Genomic DNA, 26235 nt, shown 5'->3' with positions numbered 1-26235 from the left:
GGACACAACGTGATTTTAATTTGTGGGCTGAATGTTTACATAATGACATTCATACGTCAGATGATATCGGAGCATTTTCACGAGTACCAGAACCAGTACATGAGCGCGGTATCAGGACATCCCTAATTTAGTGTGATCGTTTAATATTTAGAAATGGCCTGCATGTTAGCTTGAACACTTGAAGATTTTGTGTCTTTAAGATGTTTTTTTGTGTGTGAGTTGGGGTACTCTGAAGAGAGATTAAACTGGCAATGTGATAAAGAGTGAGAGCAGGTTATAAATGAAATCAGAGTGACTATATGAGACAGAGGGCTATATAGACAAAAAGTAATCTATTAAATTGTCTCTGAGCCTTTGACAATTCTCTCAAGAAGAACTAAAAAGGTCCAGTCCAAAAGACAACTGGTGTGCCAATTCACAAAATTTCGAAACAAGGGCACCATGAATATTTCATTGTGTATCATCTGTACATTTCAGTAAATGCTGAAGTACAATGATTTAAGGACTAAATTATCACCACCCATGATGTTCTATGATCTATGAATTAAAATAATGACCTATAAATTCAAATAAATACACACAGAGAGTGCACAAAAGGTAGCCTAAATATAAATTTTTAGGTCAGAGTCCCTTTACATCATTTAATTAAAAACCCGCAATAAGATTTTGTCCATATGCTGATAGGAAGTACTTGTGCTGTATTGCCTATAGAAGTTAAAGATCTGGGCTGGTAAACAAATGTAAACTTAATAAGGATCCATCCTTTACCTATTACTACTGTGACCTTGAGTAAGGCACTTAACCCACTTACGGGGACTGTGCCTTTAACGTAATTATGGTGTTGTGATGCATGTATGCTTTAACTCTGGATGGCCAAATAACCATTCAATACCAATGTCATGTGTATGCACGCTATTGACATCATAGAAACAGATTTTGTGGCAAAACAGAAGAATCTTTTATATTCTGCATAATCACATAAAAAAACATTTCAATCTTGCAAATTAAAAAAATAACTGCATTTTCTGTCACTCTGCGTGGTAAAGCATATTTATGTTGTGCGTTAGCCAAACAAAACACACACACACAAACACAATTGCACAAGGTGACAATCATGTCATGTCTTAAGGCCAAAGTATACTTCGGGTGTGCACGTTGCAGAATGCTCCGTGCACAGTATATGTGGTGCAAATTGCATCATCAGCACAGCCAAGCGGCTTGACCACTTGCAGCCTAGATATTCTTGACTCGCGCACGTGGTCCTCAGCTGCGCGCATCGTCTGTGTATGCGCTAGCCATTGACAGTACTTAAAGAGTGTCACAAAGCAGTTGTAGCGCACATGCGTCAAACTCTTTCACGGTCGATTGACCAGGCACGAGGAGGAACATGTAAAAACAGTGTAATGTGTGTGATACAGTAGAGCTAACGCTAACACCATATTTAGATGAAAGTGCTATCTGAGAGCGAGACAGATGCAGAGAGGATGGCGTGTGGGTGGGTTAGTGTTGTTTGATAGATTGCTGTGGTCATAGAGTTAAAGGTTAAGGCTGCTTCAAGAGGTTAATAAAAACTTCACATGTAACACTTCTTATACATACTGTACATAAAGACATTTGCTATGATGCAGGGCTGCACAATGGAAAAATAACCAAGATTATAATTACAGCTACAATAAACTAAAAGTGAAAAGTGTCCATTACAGCATTCCATTTAGGTTTATTCCGACTGAGCCAAAAAAGTCTGTTTACATTAAAATAGTTTTATTATTTTATTTACATTATAAAACAGCAATAAAATAATTTAGGAATGCCATTCTACTGTGTTGAATTCTATAAATCCCTATATTGAGAGGATGTGTTGATTATTGTTGACAGTCTAAAAGCTGGCAGTCTAAAACCTTAAAACAAATATATATTAATGTATACATTAATTGTGGTGTTGATTTGCATATGCTGGTTTTAACAGGGCAGTTTTGTTCAACGCCTGAGAAGAGCCTTATTTGAAATGCAAAGACCACTGCTTGTTTGCATGATGAGTTTGTTTGCTGTGAATGACACACTGTTACAAGTTAACTCAACAAAAATTCTACATCTGTAGTGCTGTCAGCTCAGTGGTAACAATCTAAGTGTATAGAGACATATTCCTAAATGCATGTCAATATTTGATGGAAAACTAGTGGAAACAAAATTGACAGTTTTAAATTTTCCACACATTACCTTAAAGATTTTTTAATATACACATTATTTTGATGTTGGATATTAAATAAAACAATGGCTATGAATCTCATCATTTATCTTCATGTACATCTGTATAATTACATTTATTATTTTATTTATTTTTTATGTCAACATCACCATAATTTAGACCTATTTTCATGTAGCTGTAGTGCTGGACAAATTAAGTAAACATGCAAGGTTTCTATGAATTGCTTTGAGAGTTCAGAAAGATAACACACCATACTTAGTGCTATAAAACACAAGAGTATACAGAATTTGCCAAGGGGATAGTTCACCCAAAAATGAAAATTCTCTCATAATTTACTCACCCTCATGCCATCCCTGATGTGTATGACTTTCTTTCTTCTGATGAACACATATGAAGATTTTTAGAAGAATATCTCAGCTAAGTCCATACAATGCAAGTGAATGGGAACCAAAATTATGAAGCTCCAGAAAGCACATAAACCCAGAATTAAGGTAATCCATAAGACTCCAGTGGTTAAATCCATTCAGAAGTGATATAAGTGTGGGTGAGAAACAAATCAATGTTTAAATATTTACAAGAATGTGAAAGTGGAGATTGATAGTAAAAAAAAAGGACTTGTATATTGATCTGTTTCTCACACACGCATATAAAATCTCTTCTGAAGACATGGATTTAACCCCTGAATTTGTACGGATAATTTTTATGCAGCCTTTATGTGCATTTTAAGCTTCAACATTTTGTCACAAATCACTTACATTGTAAGAACCAACAGAGATGAGATATTCAGACCCACTTTATATTAGGTGTCCTTAACTACTATGTACTTAACCATTTGATACAATATACTTATGTACATACATGTTGTTGTAATTTAATTACATTTAAAATACTTGCATTTAATTGCATTTTAAGTTACACTGTTAACGTTACCCCTAAATCAACCCTTATCCCAAAACCTAACTCTAACCCCTAATCCTAACCCTACCCTTACTCCTAAACCTACCCGTACCTCAACCTCAGTAGCAGCAAATGTGGGAATTTTGCAGAACAACATGTGGTTACACAGTAAATACACAGTCTTGTATGTATTTAATGTTAGTATACAGTAGTTAAGCCCACCTAATATAAAGTGTGACCAGTTATTCTTCAATAAATCTTAATTTTTGTTCAGCAGAAGAACAAAATCCATGAACATCTTTGGATGGCATGAGGGTGAGCAAATGTTTATAGAAGTTTAATTATTGGGTGAATTATTCCTTTAAATCACCAATAGTACTCTTTTACAGATATTGCTTTAAAATAGATCAAGTGTCACCACATTGTACACACAAGACAGTATAGCTGTTAGAACAGTTCAAGAAGCTACACTGTATTCATCAACCATTAAACACAGGTACACACATACTGTATCATCAAATGTGGTGAGACACTAAGTGGTCTGAGGATGTCCAAATGCAATCTGCACAGTTCTGTCTAAGACAGCATTTTTTAAATTCACACTTCTATAAAGTGTGATGCTTTTCGTGTAGTAACACAATTTTAGTATTTTGTTATTTTAAAAAAACTAATTATCAGCTTTTAAAATGTTAATTTTATCACAAAATTCAAAAAATAAATATTTTTGTCATGATCTTTAATACTGTGTGACAAATTGCTGTAGCTATCTGGCTAATCTCTGTCAGAATGGGCTAGTCTATTCAAATGGCTACTTTGCATAAGGCTCTTTTCCTCTGATAAGGTCTCCTCTTATCTATCCAGTTGTAGCATAAAAAAAAACTTGAATGAACATTATTTAATGTATGTTTGAATATATATATTCTAATTGTGCCAAAACAAATGTCTAAATACTGTTTGCAATTAGAGTCCATTTTCTCAATAACAAGAGTTTGTGTAATATTTAAATGATATGTCAGCAGTGATTTGGAATAGAAACATAACATCTTAAGCCCTATTAAGACGGACTAGTTTTCCCTGAGGTCAGAGAAATTTGTGTTTCACAGATGTACTTTGTGATTTAAACCCATTTGAATCTTAAAAGTCTTTGTTTTTCCTCACACAACCTCTGTAAAAATACCAGAGCAAATTAGCCACCATTTTTCGGCTAACTCAATAGTCCTCTGATTAATCTAAACCCATCCAAATGTGAATGTCTGTGATTGCTGATTATTTCATTTTTCACAACGCTTCTCCTCATGTATTTTGACCTACTCGAACTTCCGTCTAGAATGCCTGCTGCACACCTTTCAATTTGGATGTAGATTTTTTTTCATCCGACGGAAGTTAAGAAAATAAAATTATAAAAGAGAGCCAAATCACGGAAACTGCACAAACTGGCCACAATAATATCAGTGTCAGTTAAGATACTCGCCGTAAATTCTCTGCTCAATTGCATTTACATATACATTTATGCATTTGGCAGACGCTTTTATCCAAAGCGACTAACAGTGCACTTATTACAGGGACAATCCACCTGGAGCAACCTGGAGTTAAGTGCCTTGCTCAAGGACACAATGGTGGTGGCCGTGGGGATCGAACCAGTGACCTTCTGATTAACAGTTATGTGCTATAGCCCACTACGCCACCACCACTCCAAATACGTAATGTTATAATTATATAATTCACAGATTGTTCATTTTAGTGGGTTTATTATAAACTCATGTGAAGTTTATTTAAATATGCTTTTTAAAATAAGAAATGTATAATGTATAATTAATCAATTAAACTTAAATCAATAAATTAAATTAGTTATTTAAAATGTATTTTTGAAATAATAAGTAATTTGAACTTAAACAGATCAACATTTTCACCATTCTTCCTCAGGAAAAGAAGAAGAAAAAAGACACAGTTCATTGAACACATGTTGACGTTTAGTGATATGTGAACACTGCGATGTGATGAAGCACCATCACAACCTACAAAATTGTATCTCTCCTTAAATCTGCCCTTGCATTAACTACATTTGAAAAGTAAAACAATTACAAAGCACAAAACAATTCTACACAATAAAAATGGAAAAGTTAACAAAATCAAAACATTGTTTTGGCCATTAAATATTAATTAATAAATGTTATAAATGTATTAAAACACGTTTGACTTTAAAAACACATGTGACAATCTGCCCTGATAAAATTGATACTCTGATCTGACTTTCATTAAAAAAAAAATTCATTTGTCCTAAGAACACATTTAAACCTTTTGGTAAAAATAAATAAATACAATTATTTATTTATTTGTATTCTAATTTAAAAGGATTTTTAAACTAGTTGTTTGAAACTAACACAAAAAACCCTCAGCTACACATTGTGTGACTTTTTGCACAGCTGGACTTTTTCAAACAATAGGGCCTTTTCCAATGGCGGTACTAAAGCCCATTTTAGATGCTTTTAAAGACACAGGCTGCGTCAGAAAACTGGAAAATGCTGCCTTCAGAGGCTGTATAAGGATGGATGAAGGTACGATGAAATAAAGTGCTTTATAAACTGTTCAGAGAGTTCTATTCATCCAATAACACTGTTGTTTAAACCATTAACTGCTTTATTATACATTAACCAGGCAGCTGACAACATTTTCTGATGTAGCCAAAGTTTGTATAAAACAGCCCTACACAAACATAAGTGTAACTCTGATCCTGCCGTCCACCGTCTGTGTTGTTGATTTTGTTGAAACGCGCATGCAAATATTTTCAGAATAAAAATGGTCGATACTAGATGACGTCACAACGATGGTCCTTTGTGAATGCGAATGCAAGAGGGGGAAATTCTCCTCGGGTGTCCCGTTCCTCGTAAGAGTTCTCATCTAGCAAGTTACAAAGGGAAAGTACCAGGACTCTAGATGGGAAAGGACATTATGTAGCAATCTAGCTATAACTACCTATATGATATCTAAAGAACCTACTTTAAAACCTGAAATATTGAACTAATGAAAGCAAAGATTTAACTGAGACAGAGAAAGTGTGTAAGTGAAGGAGAAAAAGAGAAAGAGACTGACAGATGTGTACATAAATTATAATACCTCTAAGACAGGTGCTTTATACAAAGGTCGATCAAGTCCCTCATCCAACACATTACACACACAAAATTTCAGTTTTTGGTACCGCTATCAGTGAAATGTAATGGTTCTCGGTACCAATTTTGATACAAAATCAAAAATATAAAAAATATTTTTAAGTAGGGCCCAACTGAAATCTGTAATTTCTTTTGCCAGAATTCATGCTTGTAAATTTTATTTAATTTCATAATCAAAATGGTGTCTAATCAAATAATAAAAATTTCAGTACAACAGCACTCTTGCTTAACTTTTATTAGTATTATTAATAATTTTATTTATCATTACCATTATTATTAATACTACAGTGAATATTATATTTTACTATTCAGTTGTAATATATTGCTGTTGCAATTTCTTAAATTTCATGCATTTATCATCTGTCTTCAACTTTTTGTTTATAATCAAGCTTTTATTTTGATGAATTGTCACACCTCCGGAATAAGCAGTACGCTACATGGCCCAGTGTGATCACTAAAGCGAAAATGCTGTGATTTAATTATATAAATATAAAGTATACATAGGGCTGTCACAGCTATGACATTTGACTGACAAATTAATTGTCAAACTAATAATTGTGATTATGACCATTAATTTTCTGTTTTATATGATTAATTGTCATATAAATTGTCATATTTCATATTTAACTTCAAAGATATAAATCAGATAATGAAATAGGGATATATGATTTCCTTTTAAGGCTTTTAAAACATATAAATTACATGAAAAATAAGTTGCAAAGTCAAATCCGTGACTCCAGCCGGGTCGCCTAAGCAACCAAATTGGCCCGGTTGCTAGGGAGGGTAGAGTCACATGGGGTAACCTCCCCGTGGTCGCTTTAATATGGTTCGCTTTCAGTGGGGTGCATTGTACATGGATGCCGCGGAGAATGGTGTGAAGCCTCCACACACGCTCAACAAGCCACTTGATAAGATACGTGGATTGACAGTCTCAGACACGGAGACAACTGAGATTTGTCCTCTGCCACCCAGATTGAGGCAAGTCACTACATCACCATGACGACTAAGTGCGCATTGGGCATTCCAAATTGAGAATAAAAAATAAAAACTAAATAAATAAATAACTACAGTTACACAAAATAATCACGATCAGTCGATTATCTATTAATCATGACAGGACAAAGTATACATGTGCTTCACAGTGTGGTTCACAGTAGATTAGTGCTCTGATCTGTCATCTCATACAATGCATATGAATCTCAATGTCTGTGGAGCTTCCAGTGGATTAGCAGTTGGCTTTACACATTCACTTTAAAGCACACAGCTCATGCAGACTAAGATTGCAGGATTTACGGTTTAATAATCACACTAAGACATATAATGATTTTAATTGTATTAATTGTGAATGAAATATTTCCTAAAAAAAAAAAAAAAAAAAAAAGAGTCGGTGCTCTGTACTACTGGTACTGCAGAACCACTGGTATCGTGACATCTTTTTTAGCATTAACTTGGTACCGAAGTACTGGTATTTTTGTCATCCCTAACAAACACACTCTTTCAAATCACTCAACACTCCATTACAATGTTCTAAACTCAACTGTTTTTATTGACAAAACTAACCACCAAAGCCTGTGCAGAGCAAGTGTGACAGGAAATTCAAACACACATGCATGCAAACACAGACACACATTATTCAAACTGATTCCAAAAGTCAACTTTGCTACCTATTGTAAGTTGTGGTCCACTGTGCATGCATGTGTGTCCTTCTGAAATCTGAAAACTTCTCTGCTCACCATTTGGGAGTTTGTGTGATGTGTGTTAGATTGTGCGTGATCATGACAACGCTGTCCCTCTTGGGCTGTGCCCCAGACCATGGGAAAGAGGAAGCTCTTACACTGTCTGTGGCCAGTGGACTCCACCTCACATAAACACACATACATGCACACATAACACTTTGTGTCTGTAAAGTATAACAGCTTCAGGAATTTTCTTTATTGATTCTGTTCTGCCTAGTCTCTTTAGTTTACACAGGTAGCACACACACAGAGAGAGAGAGAGAGAGAGAGAGAGAGAGAGAGAGAGAAAGAGAAAGAGAGAGAGGGGGGGTTGGAAGGGTTCTGAGTATTAGCCGGGGTGTTTTATCTTCATCTCACACACTGCAATGACAATGTGAACAGAAATAAATGTGTATGTGTGTGTTTTGTAGAGATGCAGTTTCAAACTGTGACTTTGTGATTCCACCTTCCGCATAAGAGCGTGAAAAACGATGAATAAACATTTTGCTTGTGTTATACTGAATACTAAAATATACTGTAGAACACTGGGATTTGTTGATTGGTCATACAATTGTGTATCTATTAGATTATAGTAACATAAAACAGCAATAGTAATTTACTGTTGACACACTGTGCAATTTAAAATTGATGCGTGTCATTTTTTATGTTGCCTTTTCTTCACTATATGCAAACACATAATGCATATAACATCGCTATAAATTAATAACATAAAATGGTATATAATGAAGGAATGACTTTCAGTTAAACAACAAAATGCTTTTTCATGGTCAATATACATCCTGGTGGTCATTTTAATACATTTTTAATAAAGTGTTGTGGATGCACATTTTTGCTCTGGAAAACTAGCCTAAAGTCTCATTGATTCTTCACTAAATAAAAATATAATCCTCATTTGTTAGTGAGTAAATTTTATTTTAAAACATTTAGAGTCATATTTATTATTTATGTTACAGTATGAGGAATTGATTAAATGTGTTTGTTGCCTAGATGCAACATTGTGCAACAGTTGAAAGGATATTACTCACCTGTGCTGTTGTCACACATGCAGACAACATAGAGAATAAAAGTTAGGAGACACTTCCGTAAAATTGTAACTTATTGCAGTTTAAGTGTAAAGTTCTGAATATTATGCCAATCATAAGTGTAAATAAAATAGTTTAAAAGCACTGTTAACTGTTGTGTTTAAAAGTTTTATTATTCTGACATCTACAAAATTTTGTCGCTCATTTTAACTTTAAATATTTACAATTTCAATAAAAACCTGCCTTTCACTTATTTATTTAGATTTTTGTATAATATTGCCTGCAAATAACATACCTAAAATTATCATATTAAACAATTTTTCTAATTTTGTTTTTGATTTTAGTAATGAGGTTAATTTTATGCAAGAAAAATGATTTCATTATGTGTGCAATAGCGGGCTAAAATATGTTCTCCTATCCACGCATAAAATGCAGAGACAAATAAAAATAAAAATAAAAAATTAATTTGTTGATCCTGAAAATTATTAAAACTGTCACTATTTGGCACTTTCAATATTGCTCTGTTTGCTCAAGCAACCCAGCCAGCCCGACACATCAACATTGACTTAACTGGTGGCGTGAGTTTATGGTGGGACTATCTGTTAGTTCGGCCATTAGCAGATGTTCAGAAAGCTGTTTGAAAATAAGGTTTATTTTCAATTTAGTTTGGTGTCTCATTAACGTCTCATTTTGAAAAACTGTGCGTTCATGACGTCCACTTCCCACAACTTGTGTCATCGCACCCTTGGCTTTGCCCACTGGAACTCGGTTCGTATTGTAATCAGACAGGCCTAGTTTGACCAGCTATTCCTGAATACCAAACAAAACCCATCTGATATATTCAGTTTTTTTTTTTGTTTTGTTGCATATAACATTCATAACACTGACGTCTTTGACCATTGTCATGTTTATCACGGCACTTTTAAAATATGCGGTGTCAAGTTACAATTCATATGACAGAGGATGAACCATCTGTGCTATTTATAATTGTTGGTGTATATAAACAAGCACTAGCTGGACGTCTTTGACCATTTGGATGCATTTCTCATGATCTATGTCTCAGTGCAACTACGTGTGTGCGTCGTGTTTCCCTGTGCTATGGACTGTGTATGTGAAGCTCATATCAGCAGCATGGACTGCTTGTGAATCAGTCATAATATGATTCAAGCTTTGCAAATGAACTTTTATTGAAGAATGGAGCAGTTAAAAACATATGGACCTGACAGCAAAATCGTGAGTAACCATTTTCGTTCATGAATATTTCATGTCATGACTGTTTGATTTTAATTTATGGTGCTGATGTGCTTGAGTGAACAGTTTAAAATATTCTGATGCAATGTATTGGGTGTGCGTTGTAAGTAAACCCTGAAATTTAGTTTTATACTGTTGTGGAGAGCTTGTTTATTCTCTTCTTATTGAGTTTCAAATGTGGCTGAATTTGAGGGACTGCACGATGTTAGCCAATCAGAACAGTGGCCGTTTACATTGAAGTTTCAAGGAGATACTGTGGCCAAAACAGAGTGATTCAGACAGAGGGCCAGAAACAGGGTGGAAAATTATCATTTATTATTAAACTATGACAGTTTTGGTGCAAAAACTTTACTGATATTATCAGTGGAACTCATGAAAGATAATAAAATAATTTAAAAAATTGCCTTTCATGACACCTTTAACATATTATGATTAAATCAATGATATGCATTTTCTGGGCTCTGGCTGGGCCACTCAAGGACATTCACAGAGTTGTCCTGTAGCCAATCCTTTGTTATCTTGGCTGTGTGCTTAGGGTCGTTGTCCTGTTGGAAGATGAACCTTCACCCCAGTCTGAGGTCCAGAGTGCTCTGGAGCAGGTTTTCATCAAGGATGTCTCTGTACATTGCTGCATTCATCTTTCCCTCGATCCTGACTAGTTTCCCAGTTCCTGCCGCTGAAAAACATCCCCACAGCATGATGCTGCCACCACCATGCTTCACTGTAGTGATGGTATTGGCCAGGTGATGAGCGGTGCCTGGTTTCCTCCAGACATGATGCTTGCCATTCAGGCCAATGAGTTCAATCTTTTGTTTCTCATGGTCTGAGAGACCTTCAGGTGCATTTTGGCAAACTCTAGGCAGGCTGTCATGTGCCTTTTACTGAGGAGTGGCTTCCGTCTGGCCACACTACCATACAGGCCTGATTGGTGGAGTGCTGCAGAGATGGTTGTTCTTCTGGAAGGTTCTCCTCTCTCCACAGAGAAACGCTGGAGCTCTGTCAGAGTGACCATCGGGTTCTTGGTCACCTCCCTGACTAAGGCCCTTCTCCCCGATCGCTTAGGTTGGCTAGCTCTAAGAAGAGTCCTGGTGGTTCCAAACTTCTTCCATTTACAGATAATGGAGGCCACTGTGCTCATTGGGACCTTCAATGCTGCAGAAATGTTTCTGTACCCTTCCCCAGATCTGTGCCTCAAAACAATCCTGTATCTGAGGTCTCCTCAAGACAAAATCAAACAAATCTTTGGACTTGGCTTGGTTTGTGCTCTGACATCTCAAGGATGATCAGTGGAAACAGGATGCACCTGAGCTCAATTTTGAGTATTATGGCAAAGGCAGTGAATTCTTATGTCTTGTGATTTTTTTTGTTTTTTATTTTTAATACATTTGCAAAGATTTCAAACAAACTTCTTTCACATTGTCATTATGGGATATTGTTTGTAGAATTTTGAGGAAATTAATTTATTTATTAAATTTTGGAATAAGGCTGTAACATAACAAAATGTGGAAAAAGTGAAGCGCTGTGAATACTTTCCAGATGCACAGTAAATATCTTTGGCCGATGCATCGGTGCAACAATATCTATATCTATAGCTACACAGAGAGAGATAGAGGGAGAGGGTAAGAGATAGAGAGAGAACAACAGGAGAAATGTGAGAGAAAGGGCAAGAGAGAGAGAGAGAGAGAGAGAGAGAGAGAGAGAGAGAGAGAGTCGTATCTGCTTGAGAAAATATTTACATGAGGGCACACAGGCAGTTTCTGGATATGACAATCCTCTGTGTCTTAAATACACAAAAATACATTGGAACAAATCAACTATGCTAATGGCTGTGCTAGTGTTGCATTATTAGTAAAGTGAAGGACATACCTCTCAGCACACACACAGAAATACATTACATAATGAGACACCTGTGAGACTACCTGTGCTACGGTAGTTCAGAGAAACAAGTGCTATATATCAAGGAGAGGAGGTCTTGGTTGAGACGTTGAAGTACTCAAGTTAGAAACTGAAGATGATTGATGGATACACACACACACACACACACACACACACACACACACACACACACACACACACACACACAGTCAGATGAGATGTCAGTAAGCAGACATCTAATGAGATCAACACCTAGTTTAGGTCTTAGCTGTAGGTCTTAGCTGTCAGTGGATTCAAACATCCACAGCAGTTGGTCTCTAGTGATTTGACTGTCATCTGCCTAGTTGTTGCAGGCCATTAAAACAAGAGAAGGTCTGACCTTGCCTTTGTCTCTTTATTTCTGTGAAGTGTGTACCATAACAATAGCCCCATGCACATTCTTAAGTGCTAATATTTCCCTTTACTAAAATCCCTTTGTGAATTTCAGTGCAATGGGATTCATTGAAAACCCTAATTCACTGTGTTTCTGAGTGGATGAGTCAGACATGGCCTCTTTCCTATTACCTCAGCAGTTGCAAAAAATGTAGGGGCGCTTGTATAGACTAGTAGGTTACAACTGAATCTGAGCAAAGATGAACTTAGCATCACAACACTTTACATTCTCTTTCTGGCACGTCTTAAAAGGTGAGAAATTATTGTTTAATTTCTATAGCACACATGTTCTAATCCTTCGCCTCCAGCCTGGTTTATGGGAATATGGCATTTCTGCAAACACATTTTCCATGGGTACAAGTATGGTTTTGATAATGGATGAAATGTAAGGGTAAATATAAATCTTTGAAGCTAGTTTCTGGTATGACATTTGTCTGAAGATGCAACTTAGGTTACAGTATTAGTTTGTAGCACAAATATTTATTAAAGGAATATTCCGGGTTCAATACTAGTTAAGCTCAATTGAGAGCATTTGTGGTATAATATTGATTTGATTGTCCATCCTTTTCTTAAAAAAAAAAAAGCAAAAATGGAGGTTACAGAGAGGTACTTAAAACAGAAGTGAATTGGGCCAATTTTTGGAGGGTTTAAAAAGGCAGAAATGTGACGCTTAGAATTAATGCAAGTGCTTTTATAAAATTGTGTTGTTAAAACACATTATTTGAGCTGTAAAGTAGTTTAATTTGCAATTTCTACAGTCATTTTAGGGTTTAAGGGCTTGTTTATATTTTCATGGCAACAAAGTTTTAAAATTGGCTGTAACTTTACATAGAAAAGGTTAGAAAGTGATTGTGGAGGCAGGGGTGTGGTCGAGTGCCGATCTGTGGAGAGTGAGGTCCGATGAAAGAGTGGTAAAGGATTTACACCTGTGCTAAAACCTGTTTCTATTTCCCGTGAGCTTTGGCGGAGATAAAAGGGGAGGAGATGGCGGCAGATGAAAGAGAGAGAGAGAGAGTGAGAGAGAGAAAGAGAGAGTCCTCCTTCAACCGCCCATGTGTGTGGAATGTTTAGAGTGTTTGCTGAAAAGCAAAGTAAATAAATATTTATTCTGTGGAACAGAGTACGCCGGATCCCGCTACCTCATTCCCTGAAATTAAGGGATTTGCTACAGTGGTGCCGAAACCCAGGAAATGAGAAAGATCGCCATCATGGAGTCCTCGCCGCTGGCTGAGATCGTCAATACCTTCGCTGGCATCCACCAGATGGAACATCAGGCCTTCCTGGAGCTGCGGTCGGAATAGGAACAACGGTTCCAGGCCCTGATGCAAGCCCAGGTGGAGAACCCACAGGTGATCTGGACCTTGCTGCCAAAGGGGGGTACTCCAGCAGCGACTGTGCCTGTGGTTCCTCAGATCATGCTGGCAAAAATGGGAACCCAGGACAACCCAAAAGCCTTCATAGACCTTTTCGAGCATGACCGTGAGTTCTGTCCGGACCACTTTTTTCTTGTGTTCCGGTAACCAATAGGGGTGGGAACGTACCACCACCCACAGACTCATCTCAATGTGGTGTTCTATGAGGTTTGCATGACCGGGTAGAGGCAAAAACATGACAGAAATCTCCTTTTGCAACCTGGCAACCTCATTGAATTGGGATGGTGAGAGGTGGTCTCCACAGGGAACTGGGGTGGTTTGATGGGCAGTTTTTAATTCAATATATGAATTATATATAAATGGCTATACTTTAAAAAAAAGTTAGTATTTTAACTTTAAAAAGTGCCTCACTGTAACCTAGATTTGTAATTTTTTTAATGAAAAGGTGGGATGAGTTTGAAAATTCTTTGTGGTAATCAATATTATGCCACAATTGCTGTTGATTGAGCTTAACTTGTATTGAACCTGGAACATTCCTTTAATTCAGAAGAAAAGCTTTCAGAATGCATAATAACCAGAGCATAATCTCTGGTTCAGTACAATGGTCCACTCCCTGATCTGAAAAACAGCTTAAATATTACAAATTTTTCATGCAACTGTCACATATTCCCTGTTGTCTTTTGTTTTTGTGCTTTTATGTTGAAGTTCTTGTTTAGTTCCTGTTTCCTGTTAGGTTTTTGTAGTTCTTTGTAGTTTCATTTTATGATTGGTTCTCCCTGATTATTTCTAATTCCCTGATTGTTTCCCCAGGTGTTCCTCGTTCCCTTGTTTGTTCCCTTGTGTATTTAAGCCCTTGTTTCCCCCAGTTTATTTGTCAGTTCTTGCATGTTTTGTTATGCTCTGTGCTAGGTTCCCTGTGTTTTTCTTTACTCTGTGTTTTCTTGTTTATTTTAATAAAGCTGCACTTAGATCCTCATTCTTTGCCTGCCTCATCACAGAAGAACTGACCCAAGATGGATCTAGCAGCCGTCAGAATTCTCCTCCTCGAGCAAGGGGACCGTCCAGTTGAGGATCATGTCCGTGAGTTTCTAGAGCTGGCGAATTTAGTGCACTACCCAAACTACTCTTTGGTGGTTTTCTCCAGGGCGGGTTGCAGTAGTGCACTTAAGGATCTATTGCCTCCAGCGGATCCTCACTGGACGCTCGCAGAGTTCGTGGAACTCTGAAAGGCTCGCCTTTCACTGTGGGCGTAGAGGAAGAGTGCTTTAAATCTCCTCCCACAGTTGCCGCTCCCCAGCCTTCCATGCCTCATCCCTCCACGCCTGCCACGGCCAATGAGCCCACGACGGCCACGGCCAACGCCGGAAGTCTCGTCCGTCCCAGAGCCAGCGTTGCTAGCCTCGTCCGTCCCAGAGCCAGCATTGCCAGCCTCGTCCGTCCCAGAGCCAGCGTTGCCAGCCTCGTTAGTCCGGAGGAGGAGGAGAAGAAAGGCTTCTGTTCCCCAATCTCCGCCTTCCACGGCTCCGTCTCCTGAGCCTTCCACGGCCCAGCCTCCTGAGCCTTCCACGGCTCCGCCTTCCTCGGCTCCGCCCCCGGAGTCCTCCTTAGCTCCGCCTTCTACGGCTCCGCCCCCAGAGACTATTCCTATAGCGGCTCCACCTCCCAGGCCTCCTGACCCGGTCCCTGTCCTGTGGCCACCTCCCAGGCCTCCTGACCCTGGTGTTCCACCTGATCTGCTCCCTGACCTTGCAATGTTCCTCTGCTCTCCTTGCCCCTTGTGCCCTCTAGGACTGCCTGTTTGCTCCTTGTGCCCACCCGAGCCTCTTGTTTTCCACTTCACTCCATAGGCTATTTGTTTTTTTGGAACGTCTGGAATCCGCTCCTTAAAGGGGGGGCTCTGTTACATATTCCCTGTTGTCTTCAGTTTTTGTGCTTTTATGTTGAAGTTCTTGTTTAGTTCCTGTTTCCTGTTAGGTTTTTGTAGTTATTTGTAGTTTCATTTTATGATTGGTTCTCCCTGATTATTTCTCATTCCTTGATTGTTTCCCCAGGTGTTCCTCGTTCCCTTGTGTATTTAAGCCCTTGTTTCCCCCAGGTTATTTGTCAGTTCTTGCATGTTTTGTTATGCTCTCTGCTAGGATCCCTGTGTTTTTCTTTACTCTGTGTTTTCTTGTTTATTTTAATAAAGCTTCTCTTAGATCCTCAATCTCTGCCTGCCTCGTCACACAAACCATAATTTTATTCAGTATAAACTGCCAGTGTGAAAGGCCCCTGAATTAAACCACAAAGAGACACAGTCAATTATCTGTACTTATTATCAGGGTGATGGTTAATATGACTTGTATAGATATTTTAAAAAAAAAATAAAATACTGTATTAGCATTGTATTGGATTAGTAGACTTAATTGAAATTTCAGTCATTACTCAAATTCGATAAACATATGCGGTAGCACAAAAGCAATCACCCAGCAATTCAACAGCAATTTAATCTCTTTTTCAAACATGAGGATACAATGAGGATGATATTAGCAGAGACATCAATAAAGTACAAAAATAATTAACACTGTGCTCAGAAAAACAAGAAAGTAAATAGATCAGATTCATAAAAACAGGACAGACAATATTACTGAATAAAGGAGCTGAAATTTTGTACTGCAGCACACTGCTAAAATTGAGGCTACTTACTGTATAATTAATTGCTTGCGTTTCTGATTTTCCTCAGATTTTAATTTGATTTTACTTCGCTAATTTGAATAAATGCATTGTTAAACACACACACACAGAAAATAAGTAGACTAAGTGATATGTTTCTTTAATAATGTAATTATATATTTTAAATAATGTATGATCAGTCATGTACCTCAATAACTTTTGTGTCCTTTGTTTTTGTACACACAGCATGCAACAGCAAAGTGTTGCTGTCACATCATGTCTCATTCCTTTGGTCTGTGCTTGCTTCTCTTATTACTTCCCCATGCTGTCACTCTGTGGAGCATTCATTTAGTCTGCTCTCATTTCCTAGACCTCATTAGGAGAACTTTCCACCAGTGAATGGCCAACTGTGTGCACTCACAGTTGTACCTATTAGGAGTGCCTAAAATTTATTGTAAGGTATCCTTGAGTGTTTATTTTTATAAAACAGTTACAACAGCATTAATCAGTAATAAGTAGGGCTGGGAAATTTAACATGTTTCGGTGATAAATATTGTTTGTATAATGTGTAAAAAAACTAAACTAATTAATGCAGTATCTGTTTATTTTTTACTTCCTGAAAAGTCACGCAATAGGAGAAAGGAGTTGTTCCTGGTAGGCAAAGCAGCTTTACAAGCTCCGATTAGGGTTGGGGCGGGGAAAGGACATCTGCTGCCTGCCAGGAATAAACCCAGGCACTTTTGTACAATGGATGAAACTTACTCAATGTTTTTCCCCACTTTCATGCTAACATTGGCATATTTCAATTTTCAGGGAGGTACTCGCTCAACTCAACTGCACATCCCAACACAGTAAAAAGATTGTGTGAAGTAGTGCATGCTTATTCATTATACACGACACATGTCATGGAAATTATAAACAAGGGAGCAAATTTACTGTACGGAGAATGAAGATTCTTCATCCGCAAGCGGGCGAGTGACTCACTGACTTTCATCTGAACCCGTTTCAAAAGCCAAACCATCCGAGTGAGACCCAGAGTGTGCGCCATATAGACGGGGATGGACCTGGGCTGCATTTCCCAAAAGTATTGCAAGCTTAAGTTGATCGTAGAGACCACTGAAGCCAATGGTTTCTTCAATCTAATTAGGCTTATGATGCTTTTGGGAAACACAGCCCTGGCCATTCAGCAAGCTACTGCCAGGTATACTTCTAGAGACTAAATGTAGGCCAGAGAAAATAATAGTTTAGAGATTTTAGACTTCAGCAAATTAAACTTCAGTATTCAGTAGGTTTTATATCTGTATGTATAGTGTCTAATAATGCATTGGCAATGTACACTTTAGTTTCTCTTGCCAATAAAGTTTTATATGAATTTTATCTGCCCATTTGATCCTATTATTAAAAACATTCTACTGAAAACACCAGATGATTTTGCCCAAATTGTAATTACAACATGTCCACTGATTTTATGGCATGTACTGTATATATATATATATATATATATATATATATACACTTGTATCAAATATTAATACCTGTACAAATGTGTCTAATTAACTCCACCTGCAAATAGTTTTTTAAATAAAATAGATAAATGTCTGTACATATTTAAATTATTCAAATAAATGATTGAAAAGTTCTTTGAGACAAAGTAAATATATTTATAATAACTTTTTTAATGTTTGTTATAATGTTTCATGTACCATAATTTAATTGTGATTAATCACACAAAAATGTCATCAAAACACAGCCCTAGTAATAAGATACATTTATTAATAAAAACTGAATTAAACAACTCTTCCCTTCTGTAATGTAGTTCATTAGCCTGACTGTATGCTGTTTACATTAGTCCAGCAACATTGCAACTTGCCACATTAAGTAATAAGTTACTAAAGGTGCTGTAAGCGATTTCAGCGTTCTGAAGCTTTCATGTGACTGAGCTGTTGAATTAACAACGCCCCCTCTATACTAAACCCCGCCCTCCAAAAAAATTACCAAAACCAAGCAAAAGTGCAGCATTGTTCCTGTGGCTGACAAATTCAACAGTGGCACAATAATGCCCTCAACAGACAAACATTATGTATCATACAGCCTCAATGATCTGCTTCAAATACAACGCTATGAGAACAAGCAAAATCATTGACAGGTGAAAACGATTTGTGGACACATTTTTGTTGGCTGTTTGGTGAGATATCTCCGTACACTTATTTCATTAATATAATATTTTGCATAATTTTCCATGAATAAATATTGCTTACAGCACCTTTAAGCCTATAGGCTGTTCTATGTTGTGAATAGTCACAGATTGTTAAGACTCCTTCAGCCATGGTTATATTCACAATATGGGACAGCTTTAAGAGCCTTACTGATTTTATAACAAAATTACCTCATCACAGAAATATAAAGGTCACAATTGTTTATTAAAATGTTAAACTAAAATCACTAAATTACATCCTTCTGCTAGAAGATTTATGGGGCTTTTCCACTGCACGGTACAACTCGACTTGACTCGCTTTTTGGGGGATTTCCACTGTACCTGGTACTTTTTTTTAGTACCACCTCGGTCGAGGTTCAAAGCAAGCAGAGCCTAAATGTGACATCAAAACTCTTCAGATAACTGATTGGTCAGAGAGAATCGTCACTAGAGGTCGACCAATATAGGATTTTGCCGATACCGATAACCAGTTGGGAAGACAAGCCGATAACCAATTAATCTGCCGATAGTTTTTATAACCGATCCGATACCAGTGTTGTATTTTTATAATCAGTTTAGAATATCTTTACCTTATTGTGTGGAAATAATTGGGAGTACTCTTTAATATGTAAAGAAACACAAACCTCTAACTTTACATTGTTTAAATATAAATGTATAGCTTATTAAAAACACTTTATTATTAACTAGTCCACTGGATAATGCATCAGCAAAATTAACAGTGTTTTATTTGAGATTTTTTCTAAAAATGTTAAAGGATTCAGATCTCTTTTTTTGTTCAATTTAGTTGTAAGACATCAGTCCAATTTTCTTTCACGCAGTTATTTTTTAGAACCAATTCAATTTAAATATTATTATAAATTGTAAACAAATACTAATGATAACAATAATAATAATAATAAATAGTTTCTTTATTATTTATAGTTCAATTAATATTATTATAATTGACTTTTAATTTTTAAATACAACAGTAATATATTTAAATCGTGCACTTTTTAAACCCTCACACTTTTATTTTGACATTCCATCCAAACTCTCCAGGAATGTATGTGTCTGTTTGTAGGCAAGTTCACAGTAGTTTCATTCGCTTCTTATTCAAAGTCTGGTCAAATGCAACTCCGGTGTCGTTCTAAATGCATATTGTAAGTGAACCGAACTATTGAGCATCTACATCTGAGATGTTGTTCATGAGTAGCGCTCAAATATTGCGCAACGCGTGAAGGCTAAAAACAGCCGCGGGTGTGGGTGTGTGTGTGTGTGTGTGTAAACAGATCAGCGGCATTTACTGACGCGATGGAGCTGCACGTACTATATATTTACTTATTAAACACAACCTTTTGTGATTCACAGAGCTATTGCACGTCTTCAAGTGGCTGATCACTTCACTTCTGGTGATGGGGTATTTAATGTGAAACTAGGGCAAAATAGTGAATTGCAATGTCTTATGCTTTTTTAACGCTTCTATAAGATTCAGTGATATTTTTGTTTGTATTTTGTGCTGTTACGCTTGTTTACATTCTCAAAGAAACTCATCACACACACACCGATCACTTGATGATAATCTAATCTAAATGACAAAAGTATGTGAGGATAAATTATTTTATTAAAATCAGATGCGTTTCTGATTTGTGTATACGTTTCTCTTGACTTCATGAAGATATTTTTCTCAAATCTCTCACTACCTTTAAATATACAACTTAGCTGGCTAAAGCATAAATGTGACAGCATATAAACAAATGCAAATAGATGGTAAGTAATCATTTTATTTAAACCTTTGGTTAGGACTTGTGTGTTTTTTGTCACATTGTTCTAACCGCTTGAGGTTAGCTTTAATGTTAGCATCTTCTCAGCCTTGTCTGCAAACATACTGCTGTTCTCTATTAATGCAGCAAATATTCAAGATATTAATTACTTTATAATGATATGACAACATGTACTGTATACATACCTTTTAGTTGTTGTTGTTTTAAATCTGCATTGTTCAGCTCCATCCAGCATTCCGCTGCATTCAACATGCATTCACGCGTCAAAACAACCAACAAGAGGCATCAGTGAAAGTTTTTATTTCGCCTCTAGAGGCCGAACTCATACCGTAACGACAGCGCACCCATCCCAGCCACTCCAGCACAGGACACAATGGTGGAAAATTATTGTGTGGATTTTTGCAGATAACTGATAGTTCCAGAAATCGTTAACGGTGCCAATTAATCAGCAAAACCGATATATCAATCGACCTCTAATCGTCACTACCAGTGTCACTGGATTTTCAACACGGGATAGTTTTAAACTTAGCAACAGCGATAGCAGTACCATTTGTTCACGTGACTTTCGAATTGTAAAAAGAAATGGCTGTGCGCAAAACCACATCGTGGTCAATAAACGAGGTGCGGACATTCCTCTCATTAGTGACAAACGAAACGAAAATGTCTTTCAGGAAGTGTCTCAGCTGTTGGCCGCACATGGCTAACACCAGACCTACCAAAAGTGTAGGGAAAAGTAAAAATAAAAAAAATTTAAACTTAAAAGTGACTACAGAACCATCAAGGAAACCGGAAGTGGTTCGACCAAATGGCCACAATCTAGACCGGCAAGCAATGGAATGGAGAGTGCCCTGGACTCAGCCACGATGGAGGATGGTACAATTTGTTATGTTAACTCTATACTCTGCTTGAAAGCATCACTTTATTTAGTTGACAGCTACTGGAAAGCTTGCTTCTAAAACAACCCGGCCAATTTAACTGTTACACTTGTGTAAAATCACCATGCAACAACTGCTTTATGCAGCACAATGAGCTAGTAGCTAACAACTAGTGTTTGTGTTATTTGTTTATTGTTTTTTGTCGCATTTAAGATGATGTCACGCAGTAGAGGCGGTGCAAATATGATGATGTAGATGCTCAATAGTTCTTATAATATGCATTTAGAATGGCACCGGAGGTGCATTTTACCAGAATTTGAATTACAGTTTTTTTCAGTCGCTAACAAGCGTTTGTCCAACCAGTTGTCACATTTTCAAAACTCTAAACACAATTAGCACAGCATCGGTCTTTTGTGGCCATACCATTCACACATTTCATGTCGTTTTCACACAATATGCAGTCAGTGAACACATTTCCACAATGCTTACATTTTCTTAACAGACAAGCTATACCTCCCAACAAAATTATGGATTGTTTTTGTAGTATTTACAAATGTTAACACACACCATCCCACAATAGCAAAAACAATATTCCAAACCTTAGATACAGTATAAAAAACTCTGCTTCTGCAATGATATCAGTTCAAAAACAAAATATCTCAGCTGATAATAAACAAACAATTGAATAATTGACGCACACACAGCTGATTTATGTTGGGTAAATTGGGCCAACCACAGCTGATTCCAGTCTGGCTTAGACTCAGTGGCAGGGGTTATTTTTTTCTATTACATTGACACTTATACAGTAAAAGGAGAACTTTGAGGAGTGATGTTTTTGGAAACAGAAAAAGACAAACACTGTAATGTCTGGACGAGGAAGAGTAAGAGCAAGGGGCCCAGGGAGAAGAGCAGGCCCAGTGAGAGATGCAGTGAGAGATGCAGTGAGAGGTGCAGGAGCAGTGAGAGATGCAGTGAGAGATGCAGTGAGAGGTGCAGGAGCAGTGAGATATGCAGTGACAGGTGCAGGAGCAAAGAGAGGAGCAGTGAGAGATGCAGTGAGAGGTGCAGGAGCATTGAGAGATGCAGTGAGAGATGCCGTGAGAGATGCAGGAGCAGTGAGAGATGCAATGAGAGGTGCAGGAGCAGTGAGAGATGCAGTGAGAGATGCAGTGAGAGATGCAGTAAGAGGTGCAGGAGCAGTGAGATATGCAGTGACAGGTGCAGGAGCAAAGAGAGGAGCAGTGAGAGATGCAGTGAGAGGTGCAGGAGCATTGAGAGATGCAGTGAGAGATGCCGTGAGAGAAGCAGGAGCAGTGAGAGATGCAGTGAGAGGTGCAGGAGCAGTGAGAGATGCAGTGAGAGATGCAGTAAGAGGTGCAGGAGCAGTGAGAGATGCAGTGAGAGATGCAGTGAGAGGTGCAGGAGCAGTGAGAGATGCAGTGAGAGGTGCAGGAGCAGTGAGATATGCAGTAATTTTGTGCTTTTTTTAGTTCCCCCCTTTTTATCTGGGCTTTATGCTGTTGTTTTTTTGTTCAGAATGCTCTTGTGTGTTTCATGGATATTTTGTTCACTGTAAGCAATACTGTAAAACATTTTCTGTTCTATCATACCGTGTTTCTACTGTACCTCCTGTAGTAAACAGTAAAGGGAAAAAAAACGAATTTGCTTTTTACTGGAATGCTTTTGAATGTGAACATTACTGTACATGTGGACATACAGTTCCCAACCAAGAAATTTTGTTTAAAAATGGTGGATTGCATGTTTTGCATGCAAATACCTGTAAAACTGAAACATAAAAGTCTATGCAGTTTTTGTAATGTCAAAAATAGCCAGTATTTTGAAACCTGGTGTATTTTGATTGACTGCATGTACCTTGTGAAGTGAAAACAAGTGTTATTCTTTGACAGAATAATTTCATTTTGAGTCAGATTTCCAGTGTTTTGGTAAAGTTAGTGTGTGCAGAGAAAGATGTGTTCTATTTTGAAATGAAGAGTTAGTATATATTTAACAAAATGTGTTTTTGAGAAGAAAATGATCCATTTGGCCAATTGTGTTTTGTAGGTGTGAGTCTGTGTTAAGAGTTTAGAAAAAGTATCTGAAGTATGGGTAAGCGCTTGTTAGCGATTGAAAAAACTGTAAGAAGCGAATTTAACTACAAAACAGACACATACAGGACATCCTGGTTCAGAATGTCAAAATAAAAGCAGTGAATGATTTAAATATATATAACTGTTGTATTTAAAGTTACAAGTCAATAATAATAATAGTAATATTATACAAGTCAATAATAACAATTTCTTATTGTTTTTATTATCATTAGTATTCGTTTACAATTTATAACAATATTTAAGTTGAGTTATTTGGGTTCGAAAAAATAACTGTGTGAATGAAAATTGGACAGATGTCTTGCAACTAAATTGAACAAAAAAAGAGATCTGAATCCTTTAAAGTCCAGATGTAATTTTAAAAAAAATTTAAAAAAAGGCAAAAATAAAACACTGGTTTCTTTTTAAGACTTGAAGACTGGAATTACTGTTAATATTGCTGCTACATTATCCAGTAGACTAGTTAATAATAAAATGTTTTTAATAAGCTATACATTTATCTTGAAATAATGTGAAGTTTCTTTACATATTAAAGAGTACTCCCAATTATTTCTACACAATAATGTAAAGATATTCTAAACTGATTATGAAAAAAAACAACACTGGTACGGGATCGGAATTGGTATCGGCAATACCGAGATTTCCGGTGAGACAAAGTGGTATCGGTGCGCCCATAATTACTGCTGGACTGTCCAGCAGTAATTATGGATGCACCGATACCACTTTGTCTCTTCCAATCCGATACCGGAAATCTCTGTATTGGACGACACCAATTCCGATCCCGCACCAGTGTTGTTTTTTTTTCATAATCTGGAGTTCCTGTCTCCAGAAGATAGGTAAAAACTACCAATACAAGTGTTTCAGATAGAGAACAACCACCATTTTAAGTGTTTGTTGAGTAAAAATTTGTTTAGGCTAAACGTGCAGTTGTTGGCTGTCATAACAAACTTGAAGTAGTTAATGATATCAACATAACCTCGGGCCATCGCTTTACGTCATCCACCCACTCCTTCAAATTTGACTTGTAAGGCACTCTCAAAAGAGGGTCATCACAGCTCTGTAATTATCGGCACTATATAGTCACAGAAATTTTTTACAAAATACACACACACACACACACACACACACACACACCCAATAGCTTAATCATTTGCTCGCTCTACCCTTATTTTCATTCAGAGATATACCAAGGTGTCTTATAAACAAACACACAAACATGTTCACACACAAAGTGTATTGTGGTCTACATTTAGAGCTCAAAAGAAAGAGTTCTGTTAAAAACAGCAGCTTGTAAGTTCCTCCTTTCTCTCTCCAACACATATATAATAGATTCCAGCATTGGGTGCATTAAACTACACACCACAAAGAAATGAAAAACAATCCTGTTAGCCTACAGCAACAGCTGATGATAGAATCAGACAGACAGCCATGTGATTATAACAGTCACTGTTACCCTAAGCTGCAGTTGTTTTGCAAGTCCAAGATGAGAATCACCAGATTCACCTAATACAACTCACGTGCCTCACTCTTACACATGCACTGTTAACACAAATCAAAGAGTCTTCAGGATACAGCACTGCACTCTACTAATGACAAAAAACTCCCCAAATCGGCTAAACCACAACCTTACACTCTTAGAACAGAAACGTACAACCTGATAGAGGAGTGAAAATCATCCAGATGTCTTCTTTCCTAACCAGAAAACTTGTACTTGCTGTGAGAAAGAGAGAGAGAGAGAGAGAGAGAGAGGGATTGGGAGAGCAGGCAGTCTGCCCTGAGACTAGGAGGGTCAAAAGAGAGTGGGAGAGAGAGAAAGAGAGAAACAGAGGGAGGGATCACAGACAGTAGAATTATTTTACTGATGAAGCGTGCTTCCTCTGACGCAATCACCTTGCTTGTATACACTGACTATTTATAGGACTTGTGATCTACAGTAGAACTAACAATCTAAAACCTGAACACATGTGTTGTGCATGCAGACCCATTAACATCTATGAATGTATATTATAAGAGCAAATATAAAAAAAAAAAAACTGAAATTAATATTACATTAATAAATGAATTAGGTGAATGTAAATTTGCGGTATCTGTCATTTGGGAGTTTTAATGTCATATGGCATGATTCTGAGCTGCTTATAAGCTGATGTATTATTAAGCGTGTTATAATTCTGTCTCATATTCCTGTTTAATATGCAGTCAACTGTAAATGGGGCCACACACCAGATGCGTCTGGCAGACAACATGGTGCATTTTAAAGATCGAAACAACTGTTTTAAATGAAGGTATGCACACACTGCGAAAGACAGCTACGATTCTAGAGGCTGCTCAAATTTCTGCCACATCAGAGAGCGCAACTCGCATATTTTCCATTAAATTCAACCCAAATCATTATCAAAGGACATAGATTATTTACTCTAGCATTATTCTTTCTTGAAGAAGGGCAAAACCTTTGTAACTTTAGTGTGTACTTTTTACCACATGAACTGCATCGACATGCCCTGTGTTTAATACCTGTGCCACGTCCTAGTCACGAAGCAGCGCTTCTCGTGCGGTATGCAACCGCCTTAAGAAAGCATTTGTTGGTAGATTTCACCAGAAAGTGCAAAACTGAGTGCGTTTACATGCACATTCTTGCACTGATTAAGTTTAACAACCACACACACACACAC

At 37.2% G+C, this 26235-nt stretch overlaps 1 protein-coding gene across 4 annotated transcripts in view; it reads right to left on the bottom strand.

Moving 5' to 3' along the window:
• Positions 1 to 25353, bottom strand: part of LOC127622029 (diacylglycerol kinase zeta-like) — an 87383-nt gene extending 62030 nt beyond the window's left edge. For all 4 annotated transcript variants that reach the window (XM_052095937.1, XM_052096016.1, XM_052096097.1 and 1 more), the window contains exon 1: positions 25221 to 25353. The gene's annotated coding sequence lies outside the window, so the exon portion shown is untranslated. The remainder of the gene's footprint in view (positions 1 to 25220) is intronic.
• Positions 25354 to 26235: the final 882 nt, after the last annotated feature.

This window comes from Xyrauchen texanus, chromosome 1, assembly GCF_025860055.1.
Source record: "Xyrauchen texanus isolate HMW12.3.18 chromosome 1, RBS_HiC_50CHRs, whole genome shotgun sequence".
NCBI classification, from domain to species: domain Eukaryota; kingdom Metazoa; phylum Chordata; class Actinopteri; order Cypriniformes; family Catostomidae; genus Xyrauchen; species Xyrauchen texanus.
The sequence above is the reverse complement of the archived record's forward strand: the minus strand, read 5'-3'. Positions and strand labels throughout refer to the sequence as shown.